The sequence below is a fragment of the Hevea brasiliensis genome, chromosome 3 (assembly GCF_030052815.1).
Source record: "Hevea brasiliensis isolate MT/VB/25A 57/8 chromosome 3, ASM3005281v1, whole genome shotgun sequence".
In the NCBI taxonomy this organism is placed as follows: domain Eukaryota; kingdom Viridiplantae; phylum Streptophyta; class Magnoliopsida; order Malpighiales; family Euphorbiaceae; genus Hevea; species Hevea brasiliensis.
Genome location: NC_079495.1, coordinates 80027630 through 80046510, shown reverse-complemented (window position 1 = coordinate 80046510; position 18881 = coordinate 80027630). Strand labels below are relative to the sequence as shown.

The 18881-nt window shown below is 34.6% G+C and overlaps 1 non-coding gene across 1 annotated transcript; it reads left to right on the top strand.

Annotated features, from left to right (window-relative positions):
• The first annotated feature begins 18178 nt into the window (after window positions 1–18178).
• Window positions 18179–18285, top strand: LOC131178817 (small nucleolar RNA R71). The gene has a single exon (XR_009147826.1). It is a non-coding gene; the product is annotated as a small nucleolar RNA R71 (small nucleolar RNA).
• Window positions 18286–18881: the final 596 nt, after the last annotated feature.

Sequence of the window (18881 nt, the reverse complement as noted above, 5' to 3'; positions counted from 1 at the left end):
ATTGCTGAGTAAAATTTACTCAGTGGTACACAATAACAATTTAAAATGCGGTATATAAAACATTTATCGACAATTCACAATTCAAATGATTCACAATTTCATGTCACAATTTTCAAAGCTCGTATAACACAAATTTGATCAAACAATTTAATAAACACAGTATTGCCAATCAATAACACAACTTAGGTCATGACACAAACTTTTCCGAACATGCCGTGTTGTACACCACGACAAGGCATACTCACCCCACTAATCGAAATCAATGAGGGAGGTGGCTAACTAGCTAATGAGAACTCATCCACACTCACCTCAGACTAACAAGTCAAAGAGGGAGGAATATAGTCATACTCACCCTATAAATGGAGGAGGAACATAGTGATATTGCCATGCCAAGTATGAATCAAAAACAATTCCAAATCACAATATTTAAATATTACATACAAACCACAAATCACAATTTATCTCAAAATTTCCATTTGCAAAGTACGCAACACAATAATTTCCAAATAATATTCCCAAAGCCAAAACAATAAAAAATTATTCATAACTCATTTCTCCAAATAAATTTTTTGGTAAAAGCAGTGAATATAAAAATTATTGTGCACAGACCTCGGATGAGTCACCTCTTGGTCTTGACTCAATGTTCCTTATGCTCTTTAATATCCTTTTCAACTGAAACACACAATTTAAAGTATTTCAGTACTCAGTTAATGTAACATCCCCACTGGACGTATTCTGTACGTTCTATTGCTCCAGTGGCCAAATAACAATCTAGGCAAGTCAGGTTGTCTAGAACTACACTTCGGTGATAGTAAACAGACATATAATGATGAAATAAATAAAAAGAAAATACAAGAAAAATTAAACAAAAATAAAAGAGAGAAAATGATGCTAAGTTAAACGAGCCGGCACCACAGCGATGGGTGACCGCACTGGGAAGGCCGTTGCCAACCTCAGGACCGCGGGAAACCCTCTGAATCTAATTTTGAGACATAAATAAAGGTTTATTGAAATGTAATTGACACTAGAAATATCAAAGAAAAATTAGTAAATTAGTACAAAGAAAAATGAAAAATCGAGAAACAGACAAAAATCGGTGTTACCGAAAAATCGGGAATATAATCCGAAGTGGGGTATTTTGGTCATTGGACACCTAGAGTTGCCTTTTGACCTCAATGTCCATTAAAAATAAATGATATTACACTTTATAAATGTCATGAAAAATTAAATGGTGATACATTATGTAAATAGTGAAATAATTGAGCTAAAGGTACAAATAATGAAAGTTTAACTAATTAAACAATTAGTTTAGAGTTAGTGCTCCACTAACTCAATCCTTGGGACATTATCTAAGCCATTAGTGGGCAGAAACCACTTCATCTACAACCTCACACACCTATGGCCGAATTGGAGCTCCCAAGCTTTCTCCATGGCCGTCCCACATGCAAGCCCTAATCTACCATGATCAAGCCATCAATTCTTCAAGAGTCCTTCATTAAACTTGTTCTACACATCATGGGCGGCATGTAGGAAGCAAGAAAGATGAGTTTTGGTGAAGTTTAATCAAGCCCAAGTTGAGGTTAGTGCTTAATCTTTCCAATTTTCTTCACTAATCCTTGTGTTGAGCTTTGGGTAAGTTGAATTGTTAAGAAAATTTGAGGAAAGGATTGAGTATTGGTGAACCTTAGTATTGGCAGCCATGAAAATGCATGGTTAGTGACTTATTCTTATATTTAATGAATGGAAATTATGATTGATTAACTCAAATGGAGGATGTGGTAAGTTAAAATCTAAGTATGTGCATGTAGTGTTTGAATTAAGGGTGTGAAATGGAACTTTGATGCCTTGAGCAAACTGCCAAGTTTGGCAGCCCCTAATAGCATGAATTTGTGTGTGAACATGTAGTTATTAATGATATATGCTAATGATAAATTGTGGGCAGCAAGTGTAAGTGATATTGAAGTATGATTATGTTGAAGTGTATGTGTAATATTGACATTGAGATATGTTGAATTTTGGTGGAAGTGAATGTTGAACTTAATAGTGAATTGTGTGCATTGAGCACTTGAATATTCTGCCCAAAATTGTTGATGGAATTGTGTACAATATATATATGGAAGTGTTATTGATTGAATATTGAAGTAATGAGGAGGAGAAGGAATATCAAATTGGAAGTGTATGTGCTTTGTGCAGGTTGTGTGTTGAAGGCAGTACATAAATTATACCATAAGTGCCAAACCATAAACCCAATTGGTATGAGGCCAATGGGGGGTGAAACTAGACACCAAATAGGCCAACTTTCATGTAAAAATGTTGCCAAAATTCTGCCTAGAAACTGACCTTAAAAAGTGACCAAATCCGGATTAGTGCATTTAAGGCCTGAAAACTGACCATTTGGGCAGCAGTTAGTGTTTAGGCCATAACTCACTCAAAACAGGTCCAATTGACCTGAAATTTTGACCATGAATAGTTAAGACCTATATCTACAAGTCTTATTAAGACACCCAAGCCCAGAAATGACCATAAGCAAGTCAAAAAGCTTGCACAAGTTCGGGTCCAAAAACTGGCCGAACCTAAAATGACCTAAAGTGACCAATTTTGATACATTTTGACCAGCAATAGTAAAATGACCATAACTTAGTCTACATAACTCAAAATGACCTGAAATTTTGCCCAGCGTTCCATAAGACATAGACCTACAAGTTTGTAGTTTGGACCAAAACCCGAAAACCGAGGGAACTAGGTCGTCCGGCTAGGTCAAAATAGTACACCGAAATCTAGTAAATTGCAATAAAATGCAATACACTTGGAAATGAAATTGGTAACATATACCAACACTAAAAGGCTATAAAATGTGACATATTGGTAACATTAGAATTGACTCACGTAAAGTGCATCAAGGGTCAACATTATAGGTTGACTAATGAAATGAATTGAAGTGAATAGTACCAAGGGAAATAGGACTTTAAGCTAGACAAATCTAGCACACAAAAATTGAGAAATTAACCAAATTTTGCACCAAAGGTGCAATCTGTCCAGCTTTAGTAAATTGACCATATCTTAGTCTATACAACTCAGAATGACCTGAAATTTTGCCCCGAGTGCAATAAGACATAGAGCTACAATTTTGCTTCTTTGACCAGAAGCTAAAAACCAAGGGAAAAAGGACTTTAAGCTAGACCAATCTAGCACATTAAAATTGCAAATTGGTAATTACATAAAATGATGCTTGAAGTGATTTGGCAATGAATGCCAACTTGTGAAAAGGGTAAATTGCATTATATTGAAAACATATTGAATTGTAAATTGTGACATGTTGATTCTAGAATCAACCTATCCATGATGTATAAAAAGGTCAATAATTTTATTGACCAGTGAAAAGCATAAAGATGTATAAACCCTATGAATAAAGAATTAAATATGTAACATTGTAATATTCCCTAATTTGCCTAGTTGACTAGTTTGGATAGGTTGGCATGCCAATAGGATTCTGAAAGCTGTTCTGTAAGTGACTTTACGTCACATTGTGTTTTATGGCTTATTATGCCATACTATGATTTTAATAGCCTATGGCTATACAGATTGTGTTATTATACTCGGCCTATTGCCTGATTGATTATATGGCTTTTTAGCTCCACTGTTTGCACACCGGGAGATACTTTGTGACCGATGGTGTGACGGCCCGAGGTACTAGGTACCCAGTGCTAGTTTATCCGTTTATCTAATCTGGTCAGTATATAGGCTATACGGGCAGTCAATTAAAATATTATTCAATTCAAGCAATTAAGTTAAGTTAAGTATAATGAAATTTCAGTATAATTAAATTAAGTATTGAATGAATGAGTAAAAGAGATTAGCAAAAGAAACATAACAAAAATATAAATTGCAGAACCGTAGAGACTTGAAATACAATACAGTTAGAATAATTTATATACTGGGTAGTATTACTGAAAAGTTATAAACTAAGCACTTCCAAAGAGGAACAAACTAGTATATGAGATCGTTGATGCTAGAAATATAATACCAAATAAATTAATTCCTGAGTATCTGAATTATGATTTATTTCCTTCTTTAATTGTATATATATTATTTCTTGTATACTATTGCACCACTAAGCAGAAATGCTTAGCGCGATGGAATTGCTTCCTCGCAGTATCAAGGTAAAACCAGATGGTCGACTGAGATTTTTGGAGTCCAGATCTGCAGAAGTGTCAGAAGAGTTCAAGATTGTCACCTCCTCAGCAATGTTTGTAGATAGGGCTCATTTTATACATGTTATGTATATTGTTCATTCCTAGTACATTGTAAATTATTTGTATATCTTGTACAAAATAAACTCATGTAATTAACCTATGAATTATGGAAGCTACTCAAAGTAAGTATTTTAATATGTGAATTGAATTGAGTTATAATGAGATTGTACTTGTGAATATTGAGATGTTGAAAATCTGATGAGATTTCTGAGAAATCTGGATACTGTATTGAGATACATTATGTTTGAAAATTTTTGAGACTATTAAGTTTGAGAAATTGAGTATATATTGAAATTGTTTTTGGCAGGTTCAGAAGAACTGTTAGTCCAAATTACAGTCAGCACGTTGCCGGATTGTCGTTTAAATTTTTTTTTGAAATTTCTAAAGTAGTTAGATTTTGATAAATGTAAAAATAGCCTAAACCTTAAATAAAGTTTTCGAATAAATAAATCAAGAACTGTAATAAAATCAGATAAGATCAGGTGCTCCGGCACGTCGTGTAGCACGCCTTGCTCGGCTACACTATAGACGGGTGAGGGTTGTTATAGTTAAATTGTTTCTAATCATAAGGTTCCATAATTAAATTTTATTGATACTACTCTTTTCATTAGCCAACCTATAATGTTGACCTTTAATGCACACTAGGTGAATTAAATTTAATGTTACCAATATGTCACATTTTATAGTCCTCGAGTGTTGGTATATGTTACCAATTTCATTTTAAAGCTTATTGCATTTTATTGCAATTTATCGGATTTTAGTATGCTATTTTGACCTAGCCGGATATCCTAGTTCCCTCGATTTTCGGGTTCTGGTCCGAATTACAAACTTGTAGGTCTATGTCCTAGTGAACTTTTGCCACAAATTTTAGGTCATTTGGAGTTTACTAGACCAAGTTATTGTAACACCTCTCACCCGTCTACAGTGTAGCCGAGCAAGGCGTGCTACACGGCGTGCCGGAGCACCTAATATTATCTGATTTCATTATAGTTCTTGATTTACTTGTTCAAAAACTTTATCTGAGGTTTAGGATATTTGAATTGGTTCTGGCCATTTATGGGCTTTGGTGTCTTCATAAGAATTGTAGATCTATGTCTAAGCTATCCATGGTAAAAATTTTAGGTCATTTGGACCTATTTTGAGTGAGTTATGGTCATCCTAATAACTATTGTTCATATGGTCAAAAATCTGAGTTTGCAAGGTTGCCATTCCGGATTTGGTCATTCTTAAGGTCAGTTTCTAGGCAGAATTTTGGGAACATTTCTACTTGAAAGTTGGCCTATTTGGTGTCTAGTTTCACCCTCCATTGGCCTAATACCAATTGGGTTCACAGTTTTGCGCTTATGACCTAATTTAGATGCTGCCAACATACACAACCTGCATTTGAACATCACACTTCCAATTTTGACAATCCTCCTCCTCCCAATACTTCAACATTTAATCATGGAACTTCTATATATATTGTACACAATTCCAGCAAGCATTTTGGGTAGAACACTCAAGTGCTCAATGCACACAATACCATTAATGCTTAACATTTACTTCAACCAAAATTCAATGTATAACAACACATATGTCACACATACACTTCCATAACAATTGCACAAACTGCCCACCATTCAACACGATCATATTTCATTGATAAATTTCATAAACTCACACACAAATTCATGATATTTAAGGCTGCCCAACATGGCAGTTTACTAAAGCATCAAGTCCCACTATTAAACCCTTAATTCAAGCACTAACATACACATACTTGGATATTAACTTACTACAACTTCCATTTGAGTTAATCAACCTTAATTCCCATCCATTAAATATAAGAATAAGTCACTAACCATGCATTTTTCATGGCTGCCAAAACTAAGGTTCACCAATACTCAATCATTTCCTCAATTTTTCTTAGCAATTCAACTTACCCAAACCTCAACACAAGGATTAGTGAAGGAGAATGGAAAGATTAAGCACTAACCTTTATTTGGAGCTTGCTAAACCTCACCAAAACTTCTTCTTTTTGCTTCCTACATGCTGCCCATGAGGTAAGGACAAGTTCTTGTGAAGGCACCTTGTGGTTTTATGTGGAAAAATGGTGAGGATTGAGAGCTTTGATTGAAACCTTCCATAGAGATTTTGAGAGAATATGTTTCGGCCATGGTTGTGCAAAATGAAGAAAATGAATATTGAAGTGGTCATTGCTGTCCACTTATGGGTATTTATACCTCCACTAAGGTCCACTAATTGTCCACTAATAATAATTAAACATTAGTTTAATCCAAGGTTTCAATATTTGCAAACTAATCCCCCATTTCTCTTTTAATTGCATTTCATTTTTAATTTCATTTTTCATAGAGTTCCAAAAATTTAATACCACTTATTTTTAATGGACATTTAGGTCAAAAGTCCATTCTAGGTGTGAATGACCAAAATGCCCCTCTTCAGTTTATATTTCGGATTTTTCGATACTACTGATTAACTCCTTGTATCGCCGATTTCTTTAATTTTCATTTTTTGTTTATACTAACTTATTAATTTTTCTTTGACATTTCCAATGCCAATTACACCTCAGTAGACCTTTAATTATGTCCCAAAAATATTTCTCGAGGTCCCTCGCGGTCCAGGGCTAGTCAACGGTCCTCGCCGTAACTTCCCAGTGCGGTCACCCATCGCTACGGGTTTAACTCGTTTAACTTAGTCACATTTTATCTCTTTTATTTTTTTTTTTAATTTTTCTCATCACATATTTCATTATTTTATAGTTTCTCACTGTCATTACAGTGTAGTTCTAGACATTCTGACTTTCAGGGGCAGACATTAGCTATCGGAAAAGTAGGACGTACAGACTACGAAAATGAGGATGTTACAGTTATGGTCATTTTACTATTGCTAGACAGATTGCACTAAAATGGCAAACTTAGGTCATTTTTAAGTCATTTCCGATTCTGGCAGTTTTTATATCTGAACTTGTGCAAGCATTTTGACTTGCTTATGGTCATTTTTGGGTTTTGGTGTCTTCATAAGAGTTGTAGCTCTATGTCTAAGCTATCCATGGTATAAATTTAAGGTCATTTGGACTTGTTTTGAGTGAGTTATGGTCAAAATACTGACTACTGTTCAAATGGTCAATTTTCAGGTTTGCAAAGTCACTAATCCGGATTTGGTCAATTCTCAAGTCACTTTTTGGACAGAATTTAGGTAGGATTTCTTTATGAAAGTTGGCACATTTTATGCCTAGTTTCACCTCCAATTGACCTCATACCAATTGGAGTCACACAATTCCATTTATAGCCTAAAACACATACTGCCCTTAACACATTTTTGAAGCCTTAACCATTCACACATTCAACTAACCATACTTCATTCCCAAACCAAATTCTGTATTTGTATCATACCACAACTATTTATCACTTCATTTTATAGTCACTTTAGGAAGAATACAATGACTTTAAATACACCAAATACAATTCTTAAATTACAAAGTCCATTTATAACAACATATACACATAATACTCCTAACCATTACACATAACTTTTATCATCAAATTACATATTCATTCTCTACTAAATCTTATACATATGCTGCCACTTTTAGTACCATAATTCAACAAACCTTTTATGAATTTAAACCCTTCCAACTTCACCATAAGGCTGCCCAAATTGTTCATATACATCAAGCTTCCCAATTTCAAAATGTGATCTCACTTTACATTCACAATTCATACATATACATAAAAATCAAACTCTTATACATTTAAGCACTCTAATTAACTTCATTACCCATCAAATTCATATAAGAACAAACCACTTACCTTTCACTTCCATGGCTGCCCAAAATGGTACACTTCAATAACTCATCAAACCTCAACATTTCTTCCACAAATCAACTCACCACAACACCCACACAAGCTTTAATAAATAAAGGATGAAGAAATGGTTACTTACCTCTTGTGGACTTCCTCAAATCTCCACTAAATCTCTTCTTTCTTGTTCCCTAAAGGTTGCCCAAGGCTAAAGGTTGCCCAAGGTGTGTAGACCACTTTTAATGAAGACACTTATAGGAATCATGGCTTGAATCATGATAGATTAGGACTTTGCATGAAACGACCATGGGAGAGTCTAAGAGAAACCATTTTTGGCCATGAGAGAGCTTGGTGAGGATGACGAAGTGAGTGGGGAAATATGTCCTCATTTTAAGTATTTATGTGTCCACTTAATGCTCCTCTAAACATAGTTTAATTATATTATATTCTAAGGTTTCAATAATTGCAATTTTGACCTTAATTTCTCTTAAATTACAATTTATCTTTAATTCCATTTTTTATTAGATTTTCCAAATGTAATACTGTTTATTTTCCATTGACATTTAGGTCAAAAGCCAAATCTAGATGTCAAATGACCAAAATGCCCCTATTCGGGTTATACTCTTGATTTTTCGATAACACCGACTTTTGTCGATTTCTCGATTTTTCATTTTTCTTTGTACTAATTAATTAATTTTTCTTTGACATTTCTAATGTCATTTATACTTCAATAGATGTTTATTTAAGTCTTAAAAATATTTCCCAGGGTTCCCCGTGGTCTAGGGCTAGTCAACGGTCCACGCCGCCACTTCTCGGTACGGTCACCCATCGCTACGGTTTTTGGCTCGTTTAACTTAGTTACATTTTCTCTCTTTTATTTTTCCTTTATTTTTCTTGTATTTTCCTCAATTGTATTTCATTATTTCATGTCTCCTCACTAACATTTAAGTGTAGTTCCAGGCATTCTAGCTGTTCGGACAGACACTGATCAACGGAACAGTAGAACGCACTACCGAACATAGGGGTGTTATAAAAAATCAATCCTCCAACCTGTACCAACACATCCTCAACTACTCCCAATGGGTAAGCATTAGAACGATCAGCTAACTGAATAATGACACTGGTTTCTTTCAAAGGACCCAAATTTAAGGTTTGAAAAACTAAATTTGACATAACATTAATAGATGCTCCTAAATCTGCCATTGCACTTTCAAATTTAGAATCACCTATTTTGCAGGGAATAGAAAATGAACTTGGATCCTTACACTTAGGGGGTAATTTTCGCAGAATTAATGCCGACACATTTTCCCCCACACTGATCTTCTCATTATTCCTCAACTTGCGCTTTGTAGTGCATAGCTCCTTAAGGAATTTAGCATTCCTAGGAATTTGTTTGATCGCATTAAGTAAAAGTATATTCACCTCTACCTTCCTGAAAGTCTCCAAAATTTCTTTATCTTGTTCTTCTTTCTTTGTCTTGGCCAACCTGCAAGGGAATAGAGGAAGAACAGAATTATTAACCTTATTCAATTTAGGTGTAACACCCTCCCTGTAGCAACTCCATACATTCTACTGTTCCGGAAACCCATGTAGGTCTGGATAGCTAGAACTTCTGGAAAAATATTTAAACTAAAGTGAGGAATCATAATTAACTCAAATATTAATAAGAAAAATTTATGAAAAATTTTAGAAATAAAATACAACCAGGTTAAATGAGCCGGTGTCCTAGCGATGGGTAACCCAGTGGGAAGTTGCGGTTCTCGCAACTAGGAGCCCTAGACTAGGGAGAAAATCCATAAAATAATTTTTGGGACTCCATAGTAGAGTCATTGAGATTTCTATTGTAACACCCTCCCGGTAGCAACGCCGTACATTCTACTGTTCCGGTGACCGGTGTCGGTCCGGACAGCTAGAACGTCCGGAAAAATATTTAAACTAAAGTGAGGGACCAAAATTAACTCAAATATTAATAAGAAAAATATAGTAAAAATTTTAGAAATAAAATACAGTTAAGTCAAATGAGCCGGTGCCCAAGCGATGGGTAACCCAGAGGGAAGTTGCGATTCTCGCAACGAGGAGCCCTAAACCCGGAAAAAAAATTCATAAAATAATTTTTGGGACTCCAGAGAAGGGTCATTGAGGTTCCTATGGCATTAGAATGCCAAGAAAATATTTAGAAAAATTTTTCAATCGGTACAGACAATTTTGACCCGTTAAGCCAAACGGAGGGCATTTCGGTCATTTCGCCTTCAGAGGTGATTTTTGGTCGACTTGTCCAGTTAAGTAAATAATTATTATGACTCAAAATATGAATAAATATTGCTAAAAATTAAATTGAAATGTGGTAGAAAAGAAAAGAAAAGAAAAATCAAAAATTAAGCAAATTATGACATATTATGATGTCACTCACTTATTTCCAACCAATCACAATTAAACAACCTATTAATTAATAAATAAAAAGAGATAAATATGGCCAAAAACAAAGGAAATCAGCAGCCCTTCTTCTCCTTAGAAAAACGTTTTACACCCCCTCCCCTCTTCCTCCATTGAATCTCAACCAAAGCTCCATTTTCATCCTTATTTCATCACAAACTCTCCTAAGTCCTTTCACTAAAAACTTGTCTATACCTCTTGGGAAGTGTTTGGCAGCCAAGAAGAAGAAAGAAAGTGAAGATTGGGACTTGGAAAATCTGCCTACAAGAGGTTAAAGTGAGGTTAGTGCACATATGTATTTAAAACTCCTTAATTCCATGTTAGAGATGTGTAATAGGTAAGAAATTGTGAAATAAATGAACTAAACTCATGTGTATGAAGCCCATGGATTTTGGCTGCCCCTAAGGAAGGAACAAGATTGAGTGTTTGGATGGACTTGGAGTGCACTAGAGATTATGTTTAAAGTGTATGAACATAAGGATAATGAAGTAGTTGGTTAATTAAGGTAAATTGTGTAAATTTTAAATTCAAGCTAGGGTTTTGGGAGTGAAAATTTGATTTGGCTTATGGAATGATTAGTGGACATTCTAATGGTCAATTAGTGACCATTTAAGGCAAGTAAATCATAATTTGAAGTGAGCTAATGCATGGTAAACTGAAATGGGGAGGCTGCCAAGAGACAGCAGAAATGAGGCTGTGAGTCCAGCATGTTTGGACTGCCATATCCTTGGCTGTGTAGATCCAATTGGTGTTTGGCCAATTGGACATAAAACTAGGCTTATAATGGCACATTTTTTCTGAAGAAACCATGCCCAAAAGACCAAAGCAAGAGGACCAAAACTTGGCCCCAATCCGGATACCCTGCAAACAGCCCCTGCAGAAATGACCAAATGAACAGTAAGGCCATAACTCACTGTAGATATGGTCAATTGACCTGAAATTTTTACAGCAACAACCATATCTACAGTGAGTTATGGCCAAATGAACAGTAACTGTTCATTTGGCCATAACTCACTGTAGATATGGTCAATTGACCTGAAATTTTTACAGCAATAAGATAAGATATAGACAAACAACTTTCATGAAGGACACCAATCTAAATTATGCCATTAACCTAATCAAATCATTGAGCAAAGTGAAGTTTATCAGATCGAGATTTCGGAATTTTCATTTGAGCAGTAATATTTGGATGGCTATAACTCTCTCTAGAAAACTCGGATTTAGGCGATTCTTGAACCGATGAAAACCTAAGGCATAGTAGAACATTTCATATGAAGAAAGTTAGACCAAATTAGGAACTTAACTTGATCAAATTACTGACCAAAGTTGGATCAAAATCTGCTAGAACCCATGATAGCAGCATGAGCGATCTGCGTGAACATTAAACTTATTTTGGCCATAACTTGAGCTACAAAACTCCAAATAGAGTGATTCAAAAAAAAAATCAACTAGACAAAATAAGGAACATTTTCTATGAAGGAAGTTTTGTCAAATTCCAACAGTAAATCGACCAATGAAACAGTGCAACTTCGGAGCACCAAAACCGAAAATTGGCAATTTTGCCAAAATGAACTAAGCTTTGAGAAAGTGACCAAAACCAACAAGTTTTAAATGAAAAATGTAGTATGTTTGAAGTGCCAAAGTCAATGTACATATTTTCTATGCAAAAGTCAACATTTTAGTTGACTAATGAAGTGAATAGTGACATGAAAACTTGAAATAAGCTTGGAAATGGATTTGGTAATTGATTCCAATAAGTTTTAAATGCAAAATGTGGTACATCGGGAGTGTTAAAACCAATGTACCTATTGTCTATGCAAAAGTCAACATTTTTGTTGACCAATGAGGTGAATAGTGACACCAAAACTTAAAATTCAAAATTTGAAATTAGAAATGCATCTAGGGGACTTTAAATTGCAATTGGCAATTAATACTAGTAAATGTAAAACTCAAAATGTGGGATCTTGGTGTAATTAGAATTAATATATCCATTAAGTATAAAAAGGTCAACATTTCGGTTGACTAGTATGGTGAATAGTAATCAAAATGATTAGTGAATTAAGATGAAGACCTAGAACCAATTCTAAGCTTAAATGCTTAGAATTGTATGACAAATATGGACTATGCATCCTAGTCAAAATTGTTAAAAAAGAAATTTAGGCCATAAATTTGAAATCCATGAAATATTCATGGATTACTTGAAACATGAAAAATAAGTCACCTAATTGATGTGAATAGATATTTAGGGCATATATGCCCATCACAAATGGAATTCATAAAATATTAGTAACTCAACTTGAAATATAAAATTTGTAATTACATAAGTAGATTCTTGAATGTATAAATGAGAAAGGAAAAATGTTTTAAATATAATGGTACATGTGAACCATTGTTTAGAATTGTGATCAATATGAATAACATAATGAATGGATAAATAAACCATATTATATTAATGTATGAATGAGACATTAGTTCTCATTATTGTAAAGAGGAAAAGTATTTTGAGTACAATGGTATAAAAGGATAATTGATGTGAATTGTGATCATATAAATGATCAAATGAATGTATGAATTATGATTGAAATTTATCATGAAATAATGAAGTCATAAAGCACAATATATTAAAGAATTTTAAATTATCAAATGCCCTAGTATACCTAACAAGATTGGTTTGGATAGTTTGGCATGCCAATAGGGTATTGTTTTAGCAGTACTGCGAAAGGCTTTATGCCTGTATTCATGGCTTTATGCCCGTATTCATGGCTTTTATGCCGATTATGTGATATCATGGCCTTTTAGCCATACTGACTGCATACGTGGTAGACGTTCTGCGTCCCATGGTATGACGGCCCGAGGCACCGCGGTGTCCAGTGCCAACGACCGTTATCGATCCGATCGTTTAGTATAGGTTACTTGGGCAATCAATTAAAGTATTATTCAATTCAGACTAAGTTAAGTTAAGTATAATGAAAATCCAGACAATTAAATTAAGTATTGAATGAATAAGCAAAAGAGATTAGCAAAAGAAACATAACAAAAATATAAATTGCGAACTGCATGGACTTGAAATACAATATAGATAGAATAAATTATATACCGCTAGTATTCTTGAAAAGTTATAAACTAAGCACTTCCAAAGAGGAACAAACTAGTATATAAGATCGTTGATACTACAAATACCATACCAAATTAAATTGATTCTTGAGTATCCGAATTATCATTTATTTCTTTCTTTACTTGTATATATTATTTCAGTTATATTATTGCACCACTAAGCAGAAATGCTTAGCGCGATGGAATTGCTTCCTCGCGCAGTAATCAAGGTAAAACCAGAGATCGTCGATCGAGATTTTGGAGTCCAGATCTGCGAAGTATCGGAAGAGTTCAAGATTGTCACCTCCTCAAAGAATGCATGTAGATAGGGCTCATTTTATACATGTTATGTATATTGTTCATTCCTAGCACATTGTAAATTATTTGTATATCTTGTACAAAATAAACTCATGTAATTAACCTATGAATTATGGAAGCTATTCAAAGTAAGTATTTTAGTATGTGAATTGAATTTGAGTTATAATGAGATTATACTTGTGAATATTGAGATATTGAAAATCTAATGAGATTTCGAGAAACTGATAATCGTATTGAGATACATTATGTTTGAAAATTTTTGAGACTATTAAGTTTGAGAAATTGAGTATATATTGAAATTGTCTTTGGCAGGTTCAGAAGAATTGTTAGTCCAAATTACAGCCGACACTTTGTCGGATTATCGTTAAAATTTTTGAAATTTCCAATTTAGTTAGATTTTGATAAAAGTAAAAATAGCCTAAATCTTCAATAAAGTTTTTGAATAAATAAATCAAGGACTGTAATGAAATCAGATAAAATACAGTGCTCCGGCACACTGAGTGGTATAACTTGCTCGGCTACACTGTAGTCGGGTAAGGGGTGTCACATCTATAGCATTAGAATGCCAAGAAAATGCTTAGAAAAATTTTTCAATCGGTACAGACAATTTTGGTCTGTTAAGCCAAACGAAAGGCATTTTGGTTATTTCGTCTTCAGAGATGATTTTTGGCCGACTTGTCCAGTTAAGTAAATAATTATTATGACATAAAATGTGAATAAATATTGCTAAAAATTAAATTGAAAATCAGTAGAGAAGAAAAGAAGAGAAAATGAAATAAAAGGCTAATTATAACATCACCATGATGTTATTAAACCATTAGTACCAATTACAATTAACCAAGCCCACTTAAAACAAATAAAAAGAGATAAAAATAAACAAAAAGTCATCAGCCATCTTCTCCAAACCAAACCAGCCGAAACACTCCCTTCCACCCAAACCTCCATGAAAGCTCCACCAAAGCTTCATAACTCACCAAATCTCACCCTAAAATCACTCAAGCCCTACACTAAACTTGATCCTCACACCTTAAATCACTACTAGGCAGCAAGAAGAGGAAGGAAAAAGGAAGTTTTGTGAAGGGAGAAATTCTGCTCCAAGTGGTTAGTGACCAACTCTTACTACTTTTGATTCAATTCATGTTTAATGGCATGAAATAAGTAGGAAATGTAAGAAAACAAAATAAAAATATGTGTGTATGCACCCCTTATAATTTTGGTAGCTAGGGTTGGTTAGGGTTTGATGATTTTGCTTGATAGCAAAGTGGCTATGAGCAGCCCTTGGTATGAGATAAGTGATTGAATATGTTTGTGTAAGTGAAATGCAAGTGGAATGCATGAAAGAATTTGAAAAACATGTGGACACTTAAACAACATTAGGGTTTGCTCATGTAATGGCATGTTAACCTTGTAATGGTCAATTAGTGACCATTTGAATGTGTGTGAGAAGGAATTGAAGTGAGTAAGGATGTTGGAGATGAAATTAGGTGTGCTGCCCTTGGTGACCTGCAAGACTGAATTTGAGTCTAGCAGGTTTGGGCAGCTATAAATGGAGTTGTAGAGGTTCAATTGGTGCAAGGCTAATTGGACATGAAACTAGACACATAATAACACAACTCTGGTGAAGAAATCCTACCCAGAAAACCAAACCAATTTGACCTGAAAATTGTCCTAATCCAGGTGACTTGCATTCAACCTGGGCAAAATGATCAAATGAACAGTGTTTATTCATTTGGTCATAACTTAGTGTAGAAAGGTCCAATTGACCTGAAAGTTTACCAACATAAAACTGAGACATAGACCTACAACTTTCATGAAGAAACCAAACCTAAATTTTGATCATAACATGTTCAAAAATAGACCTGCAATCGGTGTACAAAACACTATAGATTTGGTTCTGTCCAGAGTATCTGGACAGTTTGCAATCCGGCCAATTATGATGTTTAGGCTATAACTTGAGTTACAAAACTCCAAATGGAGTGATTCAAAAAAAAAGAAATGTAACTAGACACAATAAGGAACAACTTTCATGAAGATAACTTTGCCAAATTCTTACCGTACAAATGATCAATGGAATAGTAAACATAATGCTTGAAATCTAAAAATTGTGAATAACTAACACTAAGCTTCGAAATGGTATTGGCAACCAATACCAACAACTTTAGAATGCAAAATGTGATATGTTGGGAATATTAGAACCAATGTACCTATTATCTATGCAAAAGTCAACATTTTAGTTGACTAATAAAATGAATAGTAACACATAAATTTAAATTTCAAGAATTATAAAATTTAAAAGTATAACCTGCCCTAGTATACCTAGTAAGATTGGTTTGGATAGGTTGACATGCCAAGAGGGTTCAGTTAACAGTATTGCATATGGCATTATGCCATTCTGTAATTTTATGACTTTTAGCCATTCTGACATTGTGATGATACTTGGCCTTGTGCCTAATGTTTATTATAGCTTATTAGCTGTTCTATTGCACACCGGGAGATACATATGTGACCGATGGTGTGACGGCCCGAGGTACTTGATACCCAGTGCCAGTTTACCCATTTATCCAGTCCAGTCATCCAGTATAGGTTACTTAGGCAACCAAAAATGAAAGTGGATAAATTTAATGAAATAATGAATATAACAAGTATAAAATAAATAAGACTACAAATAATTATCGAAAATTTGTCTGCATGAGACATCAATACATTCACTGCATATTTATTTCCTGTTATTTCCTTTTATTCTATTATTGGCACCACTAAGCATTATTGCTTAACGCGTTGCTTTTTGCCACACGTAGGTTCTGGAGAGACCGATAGAGAGCCTAGTAGACCACAGACTGGGTGAGACCATCTACAGCTCTCCATAGTGTCAGTGTCACCTCACTGTCGTCAGTGCATTGGTAGGACACTAGGTTTCATTTTGGTATTTTATAAATAACTTTTATTTTCTCATGTATAATTGAGACTTATGTAATATATTTTGGTATTAATGTAATTAGTGGAAATTTGTATTTATAAATGAAAAATTGAGTATTTATTTATGACTTGTATATAAATATCATGTAAAATGAATGAATGAGAAATAGAAATATTGTTGAAAAATATTGAGACTTTGTTGATAAAATGGAGTTTGGGAATGATTGAAAACATATTGGAAGTATTTTTCACAGGTTCCGAAGAACTGTTTTCTCCATTTTTAGCCAGTACTCTGCCGGATTTTCTATAAAATTTGCGAAACCTCAATTAACTTTATGTTTTCCATAAATGACTTAAATGAATTATACTTCACAAATTATACTTCATAACTATGAAAGAAATAAATAAGGAAGGATAAAAATAATTGAAATAAAATATGGTGTTCCGGTACACTGTGTGGCATATCTTACTTGACTGCACTGTAGACAGGTAAGGGGTATCACATTAGGTTCAGTACTTACCTCAATTTCAGGAACTTCAGACTCTTTTTCTCCTTGCTTCTTCTTTTTTATTGACTCATGTGAAGTCTGATTATCGACTTCTTTCCCACTTCGTAACAGTATAGCACTTGCATTTTCTCTGGGGTTCATGACTGTTTGTGATGGAAGTTTTCCAGAACCTTGATGTTCCAGCTTACTCACAGATGAAGCTAATTGACCAATCTTCCACTCTATGTTTTGAATGCTATTTCTGGTTTCCTGGTGAAACTATTGGTTATTGTTCGCCAAGGCCTTAACAATTTCATCAAGTGACATACCTTGATATGAGGGAAGCGGAGGTGGAGGTGGTTGTGGTTGATTCACTTGTGGTCTTTGCTGTTGGTATCGATTTTGCACCGGTTGATTCCCATAACTCAAATTGGGATGATCTCATCATCCTGAATTATAAGTATTCAAATAGGGATCATACCTGTGTTGTGGCTGTCCATAATATCCTACTGCATTAGCATATTGCATTGATTCATCCTCTTGTAACGCAGGACACATATCAGTAGCATGACCCGAACCCGAACAAATTCCACATACCTTAACAGTTTGCATGTTCCCTACAGCCAACTGCCTTACTAAAGAAGTTAAATCAGAAATCTGTTTCTCAAGGTTAGATGTACTTACCTCATTAACCTTCATGGGTGAGTGATCCATTCTCATTCCAAACTGCTGAGAATTTGCTGCCATATTAGCAATCAGCCTCCTTGCCTCTTCTGGTGTCTTGTCAACCAAAGCTCCTCCACTAGCAGCATCTATCATACTGCGGTTCATTGGTAGAAGTCCCTTATAGAAATATTGAATTAACAGCTGCTCACTTATTTGATGATGGGGACAGCTTGCGCACAGTTTCTTAAATCTCTCCCAATACTCATACAAGCTCTCTCCATTGTACTGTCAGATTTCACAAATTTCTTTTCTTATATTGGCAGCATGAAAAGCAGGAAAATACTTCTCCAGAAATATCTGCTTCATCCCATTCCATGAATTGACAGATCCAGACGGAAGGTAATACAACCAATCGTTAGTTGTGCCCTCCAGTGAGAAAGGGAAAGCCCGAAGCTTGATCTGATCCTCTGAAACTCCTTGAGGTTTCATGCTGGAACACACAACATGAAATTCCTTTAGATGCTTATGTGGATCCTCACCTGTAAGACCATGAAATTTAGGCAACAAATGGATTAGTCTAGATTTCAACTCAAAAGCAACATTTAAAACAGGGTATTGGATACACAAAGGTTGTTGGTTTAGATCAGGAGTAGCCAACTCTTTCAAAGTCCTAGCAACAGCCATGTTCTCGTTTTTGGAACTTGACTCTGAATCCGAATTCGAATATGAACTTAGCTTCTTTGGAGATTGGACTCCTTCAGATGTACTCAGAATCAGCCTACCTTGCTTAGCCAATTTTCTCAACTGTTTAGCTATTTTTTCTACTTCTGGATCAAAGATCAACTCACCAGATTGAGAAGTTCTTGTCATAAACAAAAAGAAATCAAAGTAAAAATAGAAAAATGCCTCAAAAC